We start from the raw sequence: 18664 nt of genomic DNA, 5'->3' as shown, positions 1-18664 counted from the left end.
CTGAACACAAGGTCTCCTTTCTCCATTGAGGGAGCAGCCTTGGCACAGATTACTAAGTATATAGTCAGAGGGAGGGATGGTCAGTGCAGCCTCCCTCTGTTCTTCCAACGTCCCTGTCCGCCATTCACACTTACTGTGATAGATGAGCTGGGGCGCAGCGCAGACATGCCCAGCATCAAACAAAAGTAAGCTAGGTATCAGTGACAAGGATAGGACTCTCGCCTGGCGCTGGATCCTTACAAGAGCAACTCCGACCAAACGGGAAATCAACTTTAATCCGCCAAGAGCCGTCAACAGAGGAGCCACTTGCTAGCAGCATGCTGCAGCTTTCTCATTAGGCCTGCATCTAAAGAGCAAAGTCGTAGCTTCATCAGGATTCACCAGACATTTTTCTCCTGAGATTAAAGCCAGACACAATCTGCTCTGATATGCTATGGTTCAAAATGAATGCAAAGAGAGTACAAATGTGTTGTTGTTACACACAATTGACAGGCAAAGGCTAAAATAATATACTTGAGGCATTTATTTAATGACAAGCTTTATCCTCTTTTACTTTATAGATTGATTCAGCAATGTTATTGGCACATTTAAAGACACAGCTGTGTGTCTCCAGGCTAAAACACAAGTCCTTACTGAGCTATCAGACATCACAGCACTCTGCTGTTGGCTAATTTAGTCCTATCTTGTTTAAATCCCCCTTTAAAATGTGTTTTTTTACACCCCTGTCATTTCCCCCTCCTTTGCTCTCATGTCAGAAAACAAGTTATTTGTGCTTAATGCGCTGGAAGAAGCAGTAATATCTAACTTTCCAAAATTGACTTACCTTCAGAGTTTGTTAATTGACTGCAGGGAAAAGGTGTGTGCATGAGGAAGATACTGAATCTGGACCGTGTCCCAGTGAAGGGTTAATGCCTGTGGTTAAACAGGGAGCATCTGGTGTGTTTTTAAAATCTTTTTAACAAGCACATATTCTACATCTGGGTTTCTGAAATGTGGTGCAGAGTTATTGGACGCCATCCAGGGTACCTCTCAGGTGAACCTGACAGAGCTTGTTGACGAGAGTTGATCTGATTTAGAGGTCAGACTTTGGTTTGAGGACATTCAACTTTATCTAGAGTTGAAAAACAGGTTCAGTTCATTTCCTGAAGAAGGCATCGCAGAGTGAACTTCTGTAAAGGGTGAATATCCTAAAAAAAATATATCTACTGGATAAGAGTTGGTGCTACATTAACTTTCAGTAGGAGTAAGGGAATAATATCTGACGGTGACAACAGTATCATTGGATTAAACATGAGCCTCCAAAGAGTCACTACTTTGGAGAGCCTTACTGGAACTTTGCTGAAGAATTAGCTGTACAAAGACAGGACAAGTTAAAGAGAAATTTAGTAACATCCTCAATATTTTCAAAACACGTTAAAAAAAAAATCCTTGTTTACTTTTTGAAACCCAACTAAATAAGCGGTGCGTAATATGTGCCATTTAGAGTTTTTGATAACCATCAAATCTGGACTGCGTCCGTTCAGCGACTTTATGTTAAATGTAGTTAGCGCTGCTTATAGCTTCATATTAAGCAAATATAATTCATTCTTTATATCTTATTCTCAGGATCTCGAACATTGAGAACAGTTTGATGTCATAAATCAAGAGTGTGAAGCAATTAAGTTAACTTATGGAAATGAAAAAGGTTTTTGTCTTTCAAGCCCTGTCTTATAATTACTGGGGGGGTGTTGGTGTTGGACGATGTTCTTCATTTGACTTTTATTTCTTTTTAGCTTTGACACGCATGCATGATCTAGTTCTACTTCCTTAACCTTTTTTTGTGCAAAGGAGTTAAATGCATGCCATATTGGATACGTCAATAAAGTTTGAATTAAAAACATACCCAGAGGACTATTCCTAAAAAGAGTAGCCTATAAACAGCCAACCACTCTTTATTTCTAGATAAAAGGGTAATGCTGCTGAACAGAAAAGCACTGACAGCATAGTGTCAACGTCCTTAGGCTGAAGACTCAAAGATTCATTAGAAACAAAGAGAGGTTTGCTCTGTTTATTGTCTCACCTGCTCCTGGTGTTTATCCATTGCCGCTCTCACTCTTTGCTACTCAGTCTCAAAGAACATTTGAGACTCCCCCACACTCACTTCCTTGAAGAAATCCCTAAAAACTCACCTCTTTAACACTGCCTACAACCACTAACTCTCATCCTGCTCCCTTTACATGACTTGTACTGTTCTCTTTGTTTTTGCTTTTCTTGTTATGCTTCGTCTTTGGAAACATGACGCTCCAGTACACTGACCTTTGCAGGCCTTGATTCTCTGATACATCCTGTCGGTAAGTATTGCTGATTTCATTCCTCACACTGATGTTTTGATTTGGCCTGTTTGCTTGAGTTCCTTCTGCTTACCCTGGAGATGATTTCTCTACTTGTGTTAAGGAAAAGTTTTGACATGCTTAACATGGAAGCTTTTAGAGAACAGATAAACAGATGCATTGAATCAATTTGACCTGAGGACATTTATGCATCCAAGACAGAATTCCTCTGTGCTCTGTAAGTCTGAATATGTTGTGGTGATGTGTTACCACACTGTGTGATCATGTTTTTGACGGCATTCCTTCTTTATCAAAAAATGCATTTTTCTATTCAAGTTGAAAAATGAAATATGTTTGCCTTCTGATAATGCATTCTGGGCCACATCTTCTGGTTGGAACCAAACAAAGAAAACACTCTGGGATAAAAAAAAAAAAAAGGAAGGATTCTAGGATAAAGGAAATGTACACATGCGTCAAGCAGTTTTATCTGAGGGCAGAGTAGGAGTATAATGTGTGAAAGCAGCTCAGCACACACACACACATATGCACAGGGGACAGAGGCTGAGTGATAAGCAGGAGCTTCGGCTTGGCAGCCCTTTGGGCCTCAGAGGAAACATGAGTTGGACTAATGTGTGACTCTGTTTAACAAGCATGCTGGTGATGGGAGGCCAGGGCTCAGTGAAGGGGAAGAGTTTATGGAAGAGGACGACCCCATGGGAGGCATCAGGAATAATAGCTGACGATACGTCAGAGCAGCACAGACAGCTTGCTTTAAAAGCCTGCAGGGAAACTTTTCCTGGAAACTAACTGTATAGCACTGCTTCCTTATAGACCTTTTTATGATTTAAAAAAAGAACACAAAGAAGCAGTAAAATGTTATTGATCAACATATTTCAAATTAGGGTTCACATGTTTTAAATACAGTATGTAATTTCAATCACAAAAACATTTGTTTGCTTTTGATTTGCAAATTCTCTTTGAGCACTTGTTTGTTGACTTTGTGTCCTACTTGGACGTCTACAGGTGCCATCATATTTTTTTTCCAATATTTACTTTTTGTGCCTTTATTTAGAGATAGGATAGTGGATAGAGTCAAATATCAGGGAGAAAGAGAGCAAGGAATGACATGCGAGAAAGGTGCCACAGGTCGGATTTGAAACCTGGGTCGCCCGCTTGAAGGAAGCAGCCTTATACATGAGGCATGTTGACTAACCGCTAGGCCACTGGCACCCTGTGCCATTAGTTCTGAATAAGAAAAGCTTTAGTCCACGGGAAATGTCGGTGGGCAACAGGGGCGCTCAGCTCTCCTCTCTTCCACTCTAAATGCTGTCTACTGAGAGCTATTAAGGCTCCATTCATTAGCATAAGGACATGTTAATTTAGAAAATTAAAAGCTGGGCTATTCTGCCAGCAGTAATAAGTGGTGTAATGTCAACTGGAATTATGATAAGACATGAAATAATGTGAACTACTGCAGCAATGTGACATGATACCACCTCACACTGAACCCAAAGAGAGTTTACTTTTTCATGCAATAATAAAGGGACCCACAAGTGCAAAGATGCTGCAACAGCCAGAACAATTCCCATTCAAACAAACTTAAAACAAATATAATCTAAAAGGAAGACAAGGGAAAATGCAGTATATAAATAAAAATGCTGCTAATTGCAGTAACAGTTCATGAACAGCTATCGACGAAAATACGAAAACAAAGGAAAGTCAAAAACAGATTATCACAGAAAAAAAACATGCAACAGCAAAAGGATGCAAATCCTATCATAATAGTAGACATGGTCTAGACCTGTGAGGGTGCTCAGTGGATCAGCAAGAAAAGAGAGAGATAGAGAGATCAGACACCAACTGTGCTCGTTATCTGACCACGAAACAATCAATGCTGCCTGACAGAAGTGTCAGTGTCTCTGACACTGGTTCATACTTCATACTGTCGATATTAGACATTCTAATGGAGACAGCTCTGCTATATGAAGTGTAGCTGCTCTTCTTGACACACTCTTATTCACTTTCTCCAAATCAAAATCTTCATTGCATCACCTGGCAAAGTCAGCCACCATATGATAACATCCCTACAATCTAGTCAAACTAGCCCTTCTCTCATTGTCTGCAACAGCGCATCAGTGAAGCTCCGTTGGCATTACGCAAACACCACATACACTTCAAAGGTCGCTCTCTTATTTTATTCGGTCTTTGACAGAAGTTATTGGAAAATGGGGGAGAAAAACAGAGGGCTGTCCATCACTTTGAGAGATTATACTGATCAACCACTCCTTTCTGTTTGGCACTTATAACAGGGGGAAATCCTGCACAGATTTACAATAATGCCATCATAGGACACAAAGCAAACATTTGCCAACATACTGAACTCTCTCCAGCTCCCAAATATTTTCAGCTTTTTGCAACACACACACACACACACACATATACATGCACAGACCTGCTGTTTTACAGTAGGGCTGTTTGGTCTCTGTTTCCCCTCTTTTACTCTCTCCATTGCAGGTTCACTGACTAAACAACTTTGTTCTCAACTTCTACTATTCTGCTTCCATTGGCTGAGAGGCGTAAAAACAGGGTTGTTAAATCCCTGTCCCAAATGTTTTAGGGCTGCTGGCAATGTGCCTCCATTAAATTTGATGATGTTAAGTCAAATAAGACAACTATTAAGTATTTGGCCCAGGATTTTCCTTTTGACAAGATGCAAAATTCTGTCAAACAACAAAAAAACAAAACACCTTTTGGCACCAAAAAGAGTATAAAGTGTTTGGAAACATGGATGCAGTGTAAAATTTGGTCTGTACTGCAGAAAGACATTGAAATTAAGAAAATATCACAGGAAAATACTCATTGAAAACAATAATGCTGTGTCGTATCACAATGTCCACAATAATACTTAATATAATACTTATTAATACTACTAAAAAAAGGTGTCATATGAGAGCGAGAGCAGCCGGTCAGCATCTGATGATGATTTATATAGAAGGAGTTACTTCTAAGTGGTTCGGCTACAAGAGGTCAGACCTCCAACAAAACACGCCACTTTGCAAAGTGTTTCCTGATGTAAGTTGCTTTGGACAAAAGCACTGCGCTAAATGGATTGTAGAATCGCTGGAGCACTCGCTAGTTGCACTTCATAAGACAGGAAGCGCAAACGGAGATTACTGATGTTTGGACAAAGACATAAGCCAATCCAGACAGTGGACAGGAAGAGCTTCAAGGAACTGCTGCTACCTGCAAGCTGCAGACACCAGATAACATGTTTTAAGTATTTTTTTTCGATATATTCTCACATGTATCATGATCGCACATTTCATTAAAATATCGTGAAATCATTTTGCGGCTTTACAAGACTGCTGTACAAGATGTGAAAAAGGGAAGTATTCATCCTGTGCTCCATCTGTAAACCAACACTTTGGTTTGTTTTGCTCTTCTCTGAAAGATGTCCTCTCGCTGCGCGATTAAATACAAATTAAGTAACTGATTACTTGCCTCAGAATAATTCAGACCTTGTTATTTACTCTCCACTATCATCCATAATCAGCATCTCATTTCATTTTGCATGCTGTGTGCTGAACAAAAAAATGTTGAGGCGCTTCTTCACTGAGATTAACAACAACAGAAGCTTTTGGATTTACATATAGTCTTCCTGTAATGAGTAGCACCTCCCCCCTCCTCACACACACATACCCAGTAACTGTGCAAAAGCAGGTTGCAATTCTTCACCCCTCTCTCATTATTGCTGCAGCGCTAATGACGTAGTGAGGATCAAGGTGCCACATGGAGATGAAAGTGGAGATGCAAAGGATTTACAATGCTTCCAAGATCACTGATAAAGCACAGTGTAAACAAAACTTTGCCCCGGGTTTGGAGCACCAGGGAGAAGAGGGATTTGAGTCTCCAGATTCGACGTCATCATCTTTAAACTCTGAGGGTTTGAGAGGCATGGAACAGAAATCCAGATGAACCCCGGCAGAGCTCAAAATGGCAACATTTGAACAAAACAGCTCGGTTGGGATTTCCAGGGCTCAAACACAGGCACTGTACAGTCTCTGTACTCATTATACCGCTGCCTGTGGAAACCCTGATACTTCCTCTAAGTGGCTCGAGAGCAGAACATACCATATAATAGTCCATTAATCAGAGGCTCGGGAATACGTGTCGCCCTGGAACTCGAGGATCCTCAAGTGCAATCACACTTGATGATAATTGTGAAGGCCACTTTCAGTAGCGGTGCATGATCCCTGTGGATGTGAAACTGTATCTGTTACTGGGGCCTTTTTGATCGTCCCTGTGAGTGGCACACAGTGAGAAGTGAAGCAGATGTGCAATGTGCAGTAATCTATAGGAGAATATTTCATCACCTCATTAACTGAAGCCACTATCTCCATTGCCATATCTGGTGGTTTTCCCCAATGGTTTCCAATATTTACCCCTCAAACTTCCCCCCGAAACAATACATCACATAAGCTATTTGAATTGTAAATACAGATTAATCTTTAAGGGACTAATATGAAAACGTCAAAGTTTAGCTAATGTTGCCACTACTGTATTAAATGAGTTTGAGACCCGACAACATGCTGTCAACGCTTTTACGGCAAACGGTAACACCGAACTACACCAGTCTGTCCCAAATGGAGATTACAACTGACGACCTCATATATTTGGCGTTATTAATATTTCAAATCATAAACAAACAATTAGTTATGTTCATTTATTCAGCAGAGCCGGCTGACACCTCTGAGCTAGGCAGCACTCAGTGCTCCCTGATCACATTAATCAAACTGGGGCTGACTCACACTAAAAAAGGCATCTGGAGACCGTTTTGCGAATAAGAGAGAGTACGTTCTCTCATCAAAGCAGAGGGAATCAGCACTTTTGGGCCCATGGGAGCTGTTGGAAAGCTGAAGCTGCCATCACTGGACAAATAGTCTTTTTACAGCTGTAGATTTCTCCAACTAATTATTAACAGTAAACTGGTGTTTCCAGAGACAGGTTGGAAGACCTTTGCCAGACGGAGTAATTATGACTCAAAATCACTACAAATTTATCACTCCAAATAATTTTCTCCTGCAGAATTAATGAAGAGGTTCCAAATGTTGTCTCTCGTTTGGAAACGCCCGTTATCGCAGTTCAAGGCAAACTGCTCCTTAAACAGAGAGGAATGGGACGAAGTCTGTTACAGATGACTAAACAGTGACTAAGCTCACCTCAAGTGAATAAAAACTTCTACCTAAATGCCTTTTGAAAGTTGCTGTGTGTTCTCTCACTACACTGTCTCTTCAATTAAGAAAGGAGTTTAAGCAAAGCCTGGTTGTCTGTGCAGCAGCAGAAGCAGACGAGAATTCAGCTTAACTGGGTCACAGTAATCCAGTCAGATGGTCCGGGCACATCACGTCTTCTGCTTGTGGACCGAGTAAGGCCACTGAGCTTTAGTTCAACAGCTCACACTGACTCATGCACACAGACATACACACTTACACTTACAGATAGAGAGAGTGAGAGACATGTACGGGGAGACAGGAGCACATGTTCTCTTTTTCCTGTTTCGTCTTGCATTTTCCCTAAATGAACAGATACATAAGCAAGAGTACAATAGCAAGCAAACAGCTACCGTCTAGCTGTTTGGGGCACAAACAACACATTGCTTTTTAATTCAACCCTAAGCTCAAGATAGATAGTTGGAAATTGGAATAGTCCATTTATAAGACTGGGAGGACAATTGGTGATTCAAAAACACATTTTAAACGGGAAAAGTACAACTGATTTGATAAATCAACTGCTAAAGGTAGCTATCCTATCCAATATCCTAGCTGACATTAGAAGTTGAAATGATAGAAAAGATGAATAAAGTCTAAAATGTCACAAACATCTTTGATATGTTTATTTAATCACAAAAATAAATAGTCTCTGTTTATACAAGTTGCAAAGCAGAACACATCAAGTTATTAAAAAGTCATTTGAGCTTCCTATTCTGAGCCTAAAGTCAAAGATAATGGGCCGCTGTGTGCATTTTGAACAATTCTGCCTATGAGGATCATTCAATTAAATTCAAATGCATTTGGACAGCACATATCCTTCAAGTTCCTACTGGACATCTGCATAGTTTATAATTCGACAAACTTTGAAAGATTTACTTTGGAGCCACAGTAGCAAGCAATCCAAAAAGAGGACTTTGATTGTTATTCTAAAAAGAAAAGGTTACCAACAAAAAATAGTGTTATAAGGTTGCATCTTTAGAATTTGTGCAGCCAATTTCTGGATAACTTGTAACCCAGTTAAAGGGTTTTGGAGGACTCATTAATGGCGAATTATCCAGATCTAGCCTGCTCATTCACATGGAAAAGAAGGACTTTACATTTCTAAATTATTCAGACCCAAAAAAGGGCAATCTTGATGATGCCACTTGTTTGGATCCTTATAACTTAACTGTCTAGTGTTTGTCCTATAGGTTTCTTATCCGTTCTGCAGTTTTTGCGAACATGTTTTTTTAAGAACTCACAGACCCTTGCCCTGCACACGACATGTTGGCTAGCAAGCTGAAGGGCTGAAAGTGAGCCCGTTCCTGTGCTGGACTTGCTGGGTGCAGTGATGCCTTTTCTGTCACCTAGGGATTTCATTTCACCTTTAGGAAAGCATACAAATTAGGATTGGACTGCTGCAGTAAACAAATCAAACAGTACCTCAGTTTAGCACTTCCAGCGACTGTTAACAATAACAATGCATTGTGCAAGAAGTTTTGGTTGGATCTTCTTTTTTACGGCTGGCCAACACCTGAATCACTGAAAAGTCAGCCATCACTCAGTCAACTAAATAGTTGTCAGATGATAGATGCTTGGTTCTGAGCAAGCAGCAACATCTGGTGTTAAACCAGCAGAATTGCAAAAGTTTCTTGAGTCTCCACTGAGGAACTGGCTACAAAAGCCAAGAAATCTCTGTTAGTTCCATACTTTCCCATTTTTACATAAGAAATTTAAATATTAAATTTTTACAGCCCGGTCCAGAAAAAGCTAATTTCTGTGAAATTATTGCATAATTATGGTTGTATCTATGTTGACTGACAGGTAGACACTTACTGCTGTTTTCCAGAGGGCTTCAGACCCGACTCAAGTCCACATCGTTAAGATAGCGTTTCCTATACATGCAGTATACAATACCTGAATATGATTTAAGAGCTCACTGGAAATTGTTCTTCAGAAACCAATGGCTGATGTCACCAAGACTGTGTCCATGTTCTGTAAATTTGGTGGTTCTGAGATTGCCATAAAAAAAATGCTTTTTGGAGAAAACTTAAAATACAATAAGACTTTTTCAAGCAACAAAAGAAGTCGACCAATTCTGGCCAGGAAAGCAGGTTTAAGGGACTTCTGTTTTGATGTTAAAACCAAAGGGCTTTCATCCGTTTCTGTTATTCATTATCGTAGTGATGATAGAAATGGACTCCTGAGAGGAATGATATTATCTAATATCTGTACTAGATGCTGACATATACGACCTGAAGCCGACAATTTTGACCAACTGATGGCACTGGACAAAAAGCCAGCAAATAACATAAGTGAACTGTGATTTTCATATTGTTTTTGTATTATGTCCATAAAAATAGACTTAAATATATTTCAGTCCGGACCAGAGCCTGATAAAAAACACTCGTCTTGGACTAACAGGAGACAGACCAAAGGAAATCAAAGCAATGAAACTCCCTTCCTCTTGAATCATTTCATCTTTTAAAGTATAGAAGAAACTGTAGCTGCTCGTGTTGCTCTCTGTCAAGCTGATGAGCGGCCCTTCAAACCCCCTCCATGCTCTTGTTATTCTGCTCGGTAGGCCTGCCATTCAAAGCTTTCACTCTTAATTTCCACGCACATTCATCAGGCACAATAACAAGGCTAATTTCTGGGTAAATAATTGTCACCTGCCCATGTTCATCACAGTGAGCGTGTGTCGGATCTTAAATGACTCCTCACTCTGCCTCCATACACTGCAGGACCCTGAGAAGCAATAACAAGGGGGAAAGTGGGAGAGTATCTTCTTTGAAAGGGAAACGTGTCTTTTCTCCCTGCAGGTAAATGTGCCAGCGCTACGAGCATGCACATTTTTCAGATGACGATGATGAAAGAGCGATTCAAGTCTGCTTGAAGATGAAAGAGATGTCTGCGCTCCTCTCTAGTTTCATTACTCACAATTCAGGTGTCTTTTACAAACTCCCATCCACTTTTCCTCCCTTCCACCTTTTCAGTCACCTCCCCTTGCCATTCGAACCCACCAATCAGCTGTCCCCACCCCCCTCTCCACGGCTCAGTAGAGTCATATTCAGCCTGAGATGTTCACTAATAGGATCACAATGGTTCTCCGAGGACTTTGATGGTAAAAATTGAGACAAATCGTTTGAATGTACCAGAGGTTGTTGCATTGTGCCACCTTGCACTAACTGATTTCCTGGTTGCAAATTTCATTCTCAACAGTCAGGGATAAAACAGACAAATGAATGTTTTGCAAAAGGCACCTTCACACTCACCTACATTATTAAACTGAAGGTTACGCCTGTTTCTATTGGTAGATTTGCTTATCCAAGAGTAAAGCAAACGTGATATGTCAGTCATTTTATTCTGAAAATCTAAAGATGGGTAAAGCGGGCAATGTTAGATGGGTCAGGCTTCATGTGCTGCTATTTTTCTTCTTGCTTGTGATTTTTCCTTGGATTTTATTTTGTTTTTTTCACAGAATTCCATTTTTTTTTCTTTCTGATTGACTCAGAACAGTTCTGAGTTGCCTTGTCTCCACTGGTTTCTTTCAAACAGGCTTTTATGATGAAGGACTATACTAGATGAATAAATCTGCCTGTACCAACCATCAGAACTAGCTGACGCCTGCATAGTTGCCAGCATTTCTACTTTAATTGAATTGGATGTTTACAATATCCTTGCTTGCGCATCATGGTAGTCGTACGCAGAGAAAGACTTTCGCAGAGTACCAAAATTTTAAGGATTTGATGGATGGTGGAGCTTCAATATGCTTGGAAATGCTTTGACAATAACAGAGAGTTAAACTTGAAAGTATTTATGTGTTACACGTGCTTGCCAAATGATGGATAGGAAAAACAAATTAGAGAGAACAGGGCTCAGGAATGAGAGTCTAACCTGACATTGTTATACCATTTTTCATCCTGATTGACTGCCTGACAGAGTTGATAACCTCGTCTCTTCTCCATCTGTCGCCAACAATCCTCCTCATGAAGAAGAAGGAAAAGAGGACAAGAGAAAAAAAGAGAAAGGCTGAAGAGACTGCAAGCTCTCAAAACACCAACATCTGCGGGGTCTATTTCACGGATTGTAAAGCATCAAAGACATGCAGGTCGACAATGACAATAACCACAAGTCTGACCAGAGACATGTTCTCGTAAATCCTCCAGGAGAGGAGTGTTTGTTTGTGGAATGATATCCTAGATCCTGTGACCTGTGTTTAAAGTTTTGAATGAGATGAATGAAAGTCAGAGCAGTCCAACAGAACTCGTAAAAATACTTTAGTCTTTATTAAAAGACTGCAAAATGAGTAAGCTATCCACTAATCATCTTCTCTCTTCAGCTCCTTTTTTGATTTTATCATGACGTCGGAAAGGTGGTCGTGCCTCATAGCTAGGGTAGTCAACTCGAATTGACGCTTCACTCTCAACAATCACCTAATAATACCTCCTTCCGATTAGCTTCAATAGCCTTGTTTCTAGTGGTCTGGTATGGATCAGTACGGTGTGGTTTGATAAAGCCTGATACTGTTTGCGTTTCCACAGCCAACCATGCCCTCTTTGGTGTGTAAGGTGATAGCCGCGTCAGCTACATAACAATGTGAAATTATAGCAGTGCGATACAGTGTTAATTCAACGAATAAGAAAAACTCAACACAGTAAACAAAGTACCACAATGGATATTAACAACCACAAATGTGACATGTACATATAGTCAATTAAACATATTTGTCAGGTTTACTTGTCTGTCTTGGCAAGTCAGGTGCTTGCATGGCTAGGGACTCTTGTGTCTGATCATGTCTGAACATGAAAGGCTATTCTGTGTTGAAAATGACCTACAGTATAAGTACTGTGTACTCCAACTGTGACCTTTCCCATATCTTACAGTGAAGACTTTACTAAACACACAGGAAAGGTCAAATAGGTGACATAAGACTATTTTTATCTGAAAAAGAAGAGATGTGCACTGCAAAGTGAGAAAGTACAAATGTTCATTATAAAACAATCAATAAGGTGCAAAAAATAAGCCAAATATCAAAAATGTATTTTCAGTGTCTTTGAGGAGGAATAAAAATATGACTCACAAGTGAGCTGCATCGTATTGTGTCAAATGTTTAATCTAAATTTCAGATAAGTAGGCTTAATAATAATAATTATTAATTAATAATAAATGTTAATCATTATATCACTTAAAATGAACATTTCATGCAAATGGGGTTCCTTTATTTATACATTTTGTATCCACCAAACACAGTTTTTCATAAAAAAGAGAGTCAAAGACAGAAAAAAATGAACAGAGCAGAAGGGAGCTGACCCAGGCATCTCTGCTCCCCCTGCCTCTGATGTCCAAAAAGTCAGGGTTTAACAGATTTAGTCCTTTGCATTCATACGGGCACATCACCTGCACCATGTCAATGAATGTAGCGCATGTATGAAAGAGGCTTCAGACACTCTCTGAGCTCACCTGCTGCAAGAGACTGACATAAATGTTCACTAATGCATGCCATAATAATTAAAGCTATGAATGTGCTGCTCTTGTGATTGACCTGACCAGCACCTTCACTCCACATTAGGAAACAGCTCGTATCTCCATACAGTATCATTTCATAAGTAGTTTCTCAATTTCACTAAATGACCCCGGTCTCTTAAGGCATGTTATCCTCTATTAGCGCTACGTTACACTATTCACCAGTGATTCTTAATTAAACATGATCAGCGCAGGCTAAGTCTTTGGTTCTGTCTTGATAAGCCATAAGAGCTCTCTCGGGTAAAGCCAGAGCTAACATGCAGTGTGTGGGGGGATTACGATGAGCTTCAAGCTTCACTTCATTCCTACTGCCCTTGTTCGTCCTCAGCAGTCTGTCCTTAGCAGGCTGAGATGCCCCAGTGAGCTGAAGTAACACGCATTTATATTACCGATGTGGCTGTTAAAGCTCTCAAGAGTTTTCATCCTTCTCCAGCCAAAGAAACTGACATTTTAAGCTGCGTTGCAATTAACATGCTCACAGTTGGGCTGGGCCTCCAAGAGGACTATTACCATATGCTAATTTGGCAACTGACTGCTTGTTGAATTACTTAAGGGGTTGAACTATGTGTAAGTTTTATTACTGCTATGGCAGATGCTTAATGACCCTCAACAATGATAAAATATTTTATAATGATCAAACTCTGAGAACTCGAGGCAGGGCTGCTGTGAGATGGAGGGGAAGGATAGAAATAATTTAACAGCCCTCTGTCTACACCGAACTCAGAAAAAAATGTCAAAACTTCATAAAGATATTTTTGTAGTTTATGCTCAAGTCACATGTTTTACTGTGGCCTGAAATTCCTATCAGCGCTCCTGACTGACAGACTGAGACAGAAGGAATGTTTTAATATTGAAAGCAATTTCCGTGTTTCTTTAAATATTCAATGCCTCTAATTAAAATAGTTCATTATGTATGCTGAAAACATACAAAGCCCCCACAACAATATCATGGCCATGAATATTACACCTGCTCCCACATTGCTACCTCTGACTTGTATTACTTTTATGCAGCAATGAGAGTTAAAAACCATTAAAATCATGTCATATTGATTTATCTTTCGTAAAAGGGTATTCAACATCTATTTTGTGATAGAAGTGCTGCACTTTCAGCTCAATCAATGCAAATAAAAAATTATCAGATACGTTTTTTCTGTGTCACAGTCTGAAAAATACTTTTTGTTCAGGCTAATGGTGCTACAAGAGCTCAGTGCTCTGAATAGCAATTTCTCTCAATGAAATAAACAGGAAAATCTCTTTGGTATAGACAAGTCACTTCAATGGCTTTCATCTCCATTTATGAAATTACCCTATAGCTTAAGTGCTCTGATGAATTTACGTAAAAGTGATCATGCTGTACTGAAGTTGTAATTTTCTTTCTTTTTTTATATCCTCCTTTCACCATACAACTGTAATTTTGCAAACAGTTCTCTTGAACATTTCCAGAAAATGACTTTGACCTCTGCCCTAAAATGCAGTTTAACATGCCCTGCATTGCCATCATTATATACAGTACATGGGCAGAACTCTGAGGCCATACTGTAGATCATTTAAGAGAATATAAGACTTTTTTTTCTTAGTTAATCAATCTAAATATACTGTAGCAGTCCTAGACCACCACTTTGTCTTGATGATGATGACCTCAAACCTAAAATGGTACACAGGTGTGTGCTAAATAAAGTGGAAAACTGTGGATGCTGAAGCTCCCCGCCCATGTGCCGTTCATTGCTGCGATGCGGCTCATGAGAGATGAAAAAAGTATCATGGCACTGATGTTTGCCACCGTGCCAAGTTGAATAACCCCACGAGAGCCGCACGAAGCTATTCTGTGAGGTTCTGAGTTTGATGCATAGTGTTTGTTTCCCTCTTTCTGGCATGTTTTTGTTAAATGTATTTTGCTGTTCATGTTAAGTCCAATGTGGTGTTGACAGTGATATGTTCTGTTTTTCCTTCTCAGGTTAAATTCTGCTCAAGAAACCGCAAGGTTCAATTTTAGGTCCTCCTTTATTTTTTATATGCTCCCACTTGGTAAAATTATCCAGCGCCATAACCTGTCTTTTCATTGTTACACAGACGACACACAGATAAACCTTCCACTGAGACCTGATGACCAAGTAAGCCTAGCTGCTTTTTTTTTATCTGTCTCAAGGATATCAAATGTTGGATGGCTCAAAGTTGTTTACAATTGAATGAGTCAAAGTCAGAAATCATTCTCTTCAATTATCCACACCAAAACATCTGCCAGATTGTAAGTACCCTTGGTCCATTCTCTGCTAACATCGCACCCACTGCAAGAAATGTAGGTGTCATTTTTGATTCAGACCTCACCTTCAACCAGCACATCAAGAAAATCGTTCAGTCCTGCTTCATCCAAATCAGATCCATTTAAAAAATTCAATCAATTCTCTTAAATCAAAACTAATCCACTCATTAATCTTTTCTTGCCTCGATTATTGCAACTCCCTTCTTTCCGGTTTAACTCCCAGATCACTTTCCCGCCTTCAACTGGTCCAAAATGCAGCAGCTAGGCTTCTCACTGGTTTTAACAGACAACATCACATCACCCCTGTTCTCGCTTCTCTCCACTGGCTACCTGTCACTTTTAGAATTGATTTTAAGATCTTACTGATTACTTTTAAAGCCCGTCTTGGCCTCGCTCCAACTTACATCTGTGAGATTTTAACCCCCTATCAACCACCCCGAGATCTTAGATCCTCCGGCAGATCCTCTGGTCATTCAAAAGTCGAGGCTCAAATCTAAAGGAGACCGAGCCTTTGAGATCAGAGAGTCTCGACTTTGGAACAACCTGCCTGAGGAGATAAGGCGGGCAGAGTATGTAGCATCACTTCTTAAAACTTCTAAAACTCATTTTTATAGACTTGCTTTTATGTGATATCTTCTTTTAAGATTTCTACTAATCTCTTGTTTTCCTAATTCATTTCATTGCTTTTTATCTATCTCTTGTTTGTTTTTAGGCTTTCAATTCCTCCCTTCCTGCACTCATTTCACTGCTCTTAGTATTTAATAATTCCTACTCATTTTAACCCCCCCCCTTCAGTCTTATTTTTGGTTCTGTTATTTGAGCCTTTTACTTTTAGTTTGGTCCATCCGTTTACCTCTGTTCCTCTTTAAATGCTGATGTATTTGTATTTGTTTTTATATGTAAAGCACTTTGTCAGCAGTTCTTTTTAAAGGTGCTATATAAATAAAGTTATTATTATTTCAAAAGGTTTCCTGTTGTGTTGTGTATGTTTGGACTGTTCATAGTGAAACAGGGAAGTTTCATGTTGAGTATGTAACGGCCTGTTGTATATACGATATCTACTCCCTTTTGGATGGTGTCCCGAGAGAGTTGCCATAGCTGCTGTAAAGCGGTGGTGGTTGTTGTTATTCGGCTCGTTGTACACAGGTGTGTGTTGAATAAAGTGAAAAGCTGTGGATGACAAAGCTCCTGGCCTATGTGCCATTTATTGATTTCTTATTAAGTATATCAGGTCAGACAAACCCAGGAAGCTCGGTTACACTATCATGGATGGTGAGTCTTAATCATGCTAATGTAACATTCTCTTCAACTGTTTGCATAAGACACCAGTCCCATATGTAAAGGTTGATAAATGACTCTATGACATTTTTACAGAATAAACTTAGAATATAGAGTATTACCTCTAAAGTTATGAAAACAAACCCTGCTTTCACAGCCTCAGAATTACAATCATCAGTAATGAAAGTGCCAAGATAATGTGATTCTAAAAAGATTTATCACAATCAAACAGTGAAGCGGGGGAAGAGATTGAGCCATTTCACAGACCAAGAGAGAGACATCACTATTGACTTAACTGCAGCCCCTATTTCCACATCTCATTGCAAGAGAGAATACTGATTTAAGCTATCATCTACAGACAGGTGCACTTATAGCCATCATCTATTCCCATTAGGCTTCAATCACACCTGCTGAGCCCTGTAGACACAATAGGTCTAGAAGAAGACCACCCTCATAGCAAGCACTAAAATGTATTCATAAAAGAAAATTCTTCACGCTTGTGTACCTTTTGTATCCAACTTGGCTTTTTTTTTTTTCAAGTACATTCACAGACAATAGACATAGCTTAGAAAGAGCTGATAATGATTGGAATTATTTTGAACTAAACACGAGTGTACATGATCAAATATGCTTACACATGCACATCTGCACCCTGTGGATAACATATGGAGGCATTTTACACATTCTCTCTTTTGTCTGCTATGGAAATAGGCAAGATAATGTGGCCATTTGGGGGTGAAGAATGTAACACAAAACTAAGTGTCAGGGGGTTTCTGCAGGCTACGGGAAATCAGAAAAACAAAAACAACGTTCTCCTGCCTGCTTCTATTCATTTCTCATATCTGCAGAAAAAGTGTTTGTGTACTAAATGAATGCATTTCTTTTGACACATACGGTGCTAAAGACATGCAGTATTCAGTAGCTTGCAGGCATGCATACTCACACAATCCTATTATATATGACACAAAGCGTAATAAGTGTGTCTGAGGCCTTGAGTTTAAAAGCTTATTTGTGATAGCTGCCCCGTGTCTCTTAAGTACGTGTAGATCAAAGCAATCAACTATAAGCAGTGAATGAAATTTGCCTTTCAAATGTTCATTTATTGATGACAGGGGTAAGCAGCAAAAGAAAAACAAAATTTTTGTTTCTTTTTTTCAACGATCCCTTTTCATTTGTTACTTACCCCTGTCACCTTGAAAGACTGAATGCAGCTGACAGATTGTTGCTTTATTATTAAAAAGTGATAGATGAGCTTTTAATAAGAACTCATGCAGGTTTGTCAGGGACCAGACAAAAGTTAAGGAGATCTGTGATGTGCCTCTGCTTCCATCTGCTGGACACTTACTGAATCACACCAACACTGAGTATTCACAGTGATCAAGCTGCTGACAATAGCATTTTAGATTTACCATAAAAATTCACATTTCTTGTAATAGAAGGAAAGAAATAAGTATTTATGGATGGTAAACTACAGTCCATTTTAAAAAACCTACTTCATATGTATTTTCATTTGTTGAGTTGTATAGCTTTCACGGATTGTTTTCTGTTTTTAAAGTTGTTATTATTAACAGTATGGTTATTGTGTAAAGTTTTGTTTTCTCTGTTATTCATCTCAGAGAATTTTTCTTCTCAAATGCTTTGATTTGTTTGGGTTAAAATGCCACAACTATAAAACAGGACAATAAAAACAGAATTATGACATTTCTGACAGAGTACAGTAGACATTTTATCTTGAAAAAACATACTTTTGATACACTACCAACCCATTAATTACATCCTGATCCCTCAGGGTTAATACTGTGGTCTGATCTAGGCTGCAACGATTAGTCAACATAATTGATTACTTACACAGGAATTCAAGCATCGACGCGTTGTATTATTGTGTTTGTTATTGGTAAAATCAAATACCGGTAAAAACTCATCTGTTTTGGAGTCAATTTGCTAAACCACTAGGTATTTTTCCTGTTAATACTTGTGTTCCCTCTGAACTCTAAACCTCCACTTAATGGCAACTAATTCGAAAGATTTGGAGCACATTCATA

This window comes from Symphodus melops (assembly GCF_947650265.1).
Source record: "Symphodus melops genome assembly, chromosome: 7".
Taxonomy (NCBI): domain Eukaryota; kingdom Metazoa; phylum Chordata; class Actinopteri; order Labriformes; family Labridae; genus Symphodus; species Symphodus melops.
Note: the sequence above shows the minus strand (reverse complement) of the source record.